At 37.5% G+C, this 4918-nt stretch overlaps 1 pseudogene; it reads left to right on the top strand.

The window, feature by feature from the left end:
- Positions 1-2674: 2674 nt before the first annotated feature.
- LOC138929893 (pre-mRNA-splicing factor SPF27 pseudogene) lies at positions 2675-3493 on the top strand (annotated as a pseudogene).
- The last annotated feature ends 1425 nt before the right edge of the window (positions 3494-4918 follow it).

The following is a 4918-nucleotide window of genomic DNA, read 5'->3' as shown; positions in this document are numbered from 1 at the left end:
ATACCATGCAAGTAATATGAATGTGTATTTTTAAAGGTTGCTTCAGAGCTCCCCTTGCCTCCTTATTCTGACATCTATTTGTTCTAGTGAATTATTAAATCATAGACTCAACCTTATAGAAAATATTATAGCTATATTTAAATAACAGAAAACAAAAAATTTCAAAGTAATTGAAAAACAGAAACTTTATTATTCATATCATGCTGGTGGCTCAGCAGTAAAGAATCTACCAGCCAATGCAGGAGATGCGGGTTCAATCCCTGGGTCCAGGAGATCACCTGGAGAAGAAAATGGCAACCCACTCCAGTATTCTTGCCTGGGAAATCCTATGGACAGAGGAGCCTGGTGGGCTACAGTCCATAGGGTCACAAAGAGTCAGACATGACTTAGTGACTAAACAACAGTGTGTTTAAGAGTTCACTTAATTAAGGGGCTATTTTGAAAAAATCAAACAAATTCTACTGCAGCTGTATCAACAAAGTGTCTTAAGAATGATCACTTCCAATTTCTTCCAACCAGGTGACAAGATTCAGGAAGGCAGAGTCTTTAATGATTTTTTGCATAGTTCTTACGACTGCATAGTTCTGGGCCTACAGCAGGATCTGCACAATCTTTTTCAGAATTTTTGGTTATTGGTTATTGGTTTGACAGTGTTACTGAGCATACTTTTCCAAGTGTACTTGAACTACACTTGCCCTCATATTTATTATTCATAATCAAGTGCCTAAGTAACCATTCAGAGAAGAATAACTAACAGTAAAATGTGATTTTTTAAACCATGCATTATTAAGCTATATTAGGTTTTGATCAAATGCAATTCTGGTCCCCATCAACTCAACAGCTAACCAGTGACCTCATTTCATCCTTAGTTTCCTAATTTTTATTTCCTTAAACTGTTGTGGCTGAACATTACCACAATGGATTTACTCTATTCTTTCTCCTTTATTTGCCATCTTGCCATTTCAAAAAAATATATATATGAAGGCTAAAATTCATGAGCTATTAATTCACATATGAAGTGTTGACTACCTAATGTAAAATGAAGATGCTTTTAGCTTGATATTAGTAGTGCTAAGATACACATAAATTTTTGAGAATCATAGCTATTCTTCACATTTGCACAGCTTTAAAAAATTTAGCTATTTTTATGTGTATATAGCTTTGAGACTACTTTCTCCTGCCTGTGTCCAAGGATACCATCAGTAATAACGTCACCACCACATCAAAGTCTAAAAGTGATGATACAGGAAAAGGGAGAGATTTTCTTCATGCTTGGCTAATACATTTTGCTACTCCATGGCTTTCTGCCTCACTGATTCCTTGAGATGGCAAAATATGAAAATAAGAACCATCAGGAAACTGTCTTCATATCTCACAGGTTGATCAAAATAGTTAACATAATACATTGAATATGATAGCTTCTTTAGGATTTATACACTTACTTAAAGGCAAATGCTATAAAAATCTATATAGATTCTAATGGTTGTTGTCATTAAAAATAACATTTGGCTGAAACTGTTAAGTAATATGTTTGCCTCTAATGGGATTAGAGCTGAACAACAGTAATAACTTTCAAATTACTCATACAATTACAACAGAGTGAGTGGCAGGAAGCAATTTTCTATTTTCATTTAGCTTTCTCCTCTGAGGGATTTTTAAACAGGCTATAAATACTTCAGGAAAAAGTATGAATGCTACAGTTAACCACCCATGGGTTGGGCTGTCTTAACTTCTCATTGAGTATGTATTGAGTCATGTTATATTTTCCCATAAACTTACTCTTAACAGAACTTTGAATAAAAATCACAGTACCGTATGACTTGCTTTTAAATCTCAGATAAAATGAGCACTTATATGACTGAATAAAACAAATTCTACAAGCTGGATAGGTAACCACATTTATGTCACTGAATTTAACTAATTTTTGTTGCCCTCCCCCCTCCTTTTGAAGCAAAAATCTTTACACTGTGTGACAAATGAAAATTTATATCAAGAAGTAGTATACAAATCCTATGGCTAATATTAGGTAAAACTGATATATGATTCTTTGAAAATATTGTTTTTTAAACTGTATATTTTTACTGTGTCCTAAGACTTTCACTACTGTAATTTTAGTAAGGAATAGTTGTTATTTTTGTAAAGAAACTTATATACTATAAGAAATCTGAATTTGGGTCCATATTAAATTTTTTTCTACATTACTGTTTCAAGCAAGTGGAAAAACTGAAATAATTATACAGAGACTATACACACACCTACCACTTATTCTGTAATTAACATTCACCATGGTTGTTTACCACATTCATTTATTCATCAAGCCATCTTATTTTAAAATCATCCCTCATTCTAGGAAGGACTCTGTGTCAACTTAAAATTGAAAGGAAGCATGAGGAAATGGAGAAATGCCCACTACTGATGATGTTCAAAGTTAGGTTGACTTTAGCAGAGAGAGTCCAAAAAATATCCAAGTATCAGGTGAATAGCTGGGTTATATAAATAATTCTTGTAATTTTGATGATCTTCAGGTAAACATATGAGGTCAAAGATTTAAGTAATTTAGTAATGAGGAAACCACTACAAAATTGAGACTCATTTAAGAGAGAAATTGAGGAGCTATGTAGGAATAATAAAGGGATACATAATATTGCTATATAACATACACAATTAGAGACTTAGAAAACTCCAGTGAACCTAAGGATGGCGGGCACTGGTTTGGTGGCCGGGGAGGTAGTGGTGGATGCGTTGCCGTATTTTGATCAGGGTTATGAAGCGCCTGGTGTTCGCGAAGCGGCTGCCGCATTGGTGGAGGAGGAAACTCGCAGATACCCACCTACGAAGAATTATCTAAACTACCTGATGGCCCCGGATTATTCTGCTTTTGAGACAGACATAATGAGAAATGAATTTGAAAGATTGGCTGCTCGACAACCAATTGAATTGCTCAGTATGAAACGATACGAACTTCCAGCCCCTTCCTCTGGTCAGAAAAATGACATCACTGCATGGCAAGAGTGCGTAAACAATTCTATGACGCAGTTAGAGCATCAGGCAGTTCGAATTGAGAATCTGGAACTAATGTCCCAGCATGGATGCAATGCCTGGAAAGTGTATAATGAAAATCTAGTTCATATGATTGAGCACGCACAGAAAGAGCTTCAGAAGTTAAGGAAACATATTCAAGACTTAAACTGGCAACGAAAGAACATGCAACTCACAGCTGGATCTAAATGAACAGAAATGGAGTCAACCTGGGTATCCCTGGTTAGTAAGAATTGTGAGATTGAAAGGACTATTGTACAATTAGAAAATGAGCTCTTTCAAATGAAGCAGCAACACGGAGAGGCAAACAAAGAAAACACAGGGCAAGACTTCTGAAATAGACTGGCTCAGTGGGTAGAGAGGAAGGTACGCTGGGCTTTCACAGAAGATGAGGCATCTTAACTATGAGGAACATCAGCATCTTTTGGAAACCATCAGTGGTTATATGTTTAGAAACCATAAAATGTGGGTAGTTGTATTCTATTTGTACATTTTAGCAAAATAAAAAACTTAAACATAAAAAAAAATTAAAAAAAAACATACACAATTAGTCACTAACTTGCTGCTGCTACTGCTGCTAAGTCACTTCAGTCGTGTCCGACTTTGTGCGACCCCAGAGACAGCAGCCCACCAGGCTCCCCCATCCCTGGGATTCTCCAGGCAAGAACACTGGAGTGGGTTGCCATTTCCTTCTCCAGTGCATGAAAGTGAAAGGTGAAAGTGAAGTCACTCAGTCGTGTCCGACTCTTAGCGACCCCATGGACTGCACCCTACCAGGCTCCTCTGTCCGTAGGATTTTCCAGGCAAGAGTACTGGAGTGGAGTGCCATTGCCTTCTCCAGTCACTAACTTAAAGGGCTATAAACTCTAATTTGGGGGTTATCTTTTCTACCAATTATTTGAACACATACCAAAAGAAAATCTATAATATGTAACATAATCATGTCTGGGAACCTTAATCAACAGCAAACAGTGAGTCAAAGTTCACTCTGTAAATAAACTTTAGGTGGACCTGTGACTCCTATTCAAAGGACATTAATCACCCCACCCCCAAAACATAAATACACAGCTTTTTCTTCTGATTTTGAATAATTCACACACACACAGACCAGATAAAATGTATGTCAAGTATCTTGCAACGCTTTAAAGCATGAGTTGAAACAAGAAGATATACTGTTTACAAACATAAAACCAATGTGTGGTAGGCAGAATTCTAATATGGACTCTGAAATTGAAATTCCCCCTCATCCACTAGGAACATAAGCTCTCTATAATCCCTTGTACTTGAGTGTGTGTGAGTGTGTTAGTCAGTCAGTGTGTCCAACTCTTTGTGACCTTGTGGACTTCAGCCCGCCAGGGTCCCCTGTCCATGGAGTTCTCCAGGCAAGAATAGTAGAGTGGGTTGCCATTTCCTTCTCCTGACCCAGGGATCAAACCCAGGTCTCCTGCATTTCAAGCAGCTTCTTTACTGTCTGAGCCACCAGGGAAGCCCAAGTGTGTGTGCAGGACTTATAAATATGATGAGATTTCTCTCCTTGATTAGGTTACTTGGTATAACAAAAGTGAAGCAATTTTGCAGATGTAAACTGTCTTTAAATTAATCAAAAGTGAGGTTATCCTGGTTGAGCATGACTTAATCAGAGAGCCATTTAAAAGAGGATCCAGGTCTTCCTTCAAGAGAGGAATTCAGAACAAGAGAGATTCAAAATGAGATTCTTCTGCTGGTTTTAAATAAGAAAATACCATATTGGGAGCGGACTGCGGAGATGCCCATACGGAAAAGACCTGAGGGTGATCTCTATTGGCTGAGCATGGTCCCCAGCTGAGGATCAGCAAGAAAATAGGGACTCTGGCCTCCAACCACATAGAAGTGAATTTGC

The sequence above is a fragment of the Ovis canadensis genome, chromosome X, assembly GCF_042477335.2.
Source record: "Ovis canadensis isolate MfBH-ARS-UI-01 breed Bighorn chromosome X, ARS-UI_OviCan_v2, whole genome shotgun sequence".
Taxonomy (NCBI): domain Eukaryota; kingdom Metazoa; phylum Chordata; class Mammalia; order Artiodactyla; family Bovidae; genus Ovis; species Ovis canadensis.
The sequence above is the reverse complement of the archived record's forward strand: the minus strand, read 5'-3'. Positions and strand labels throughout refer to the sequence as shown.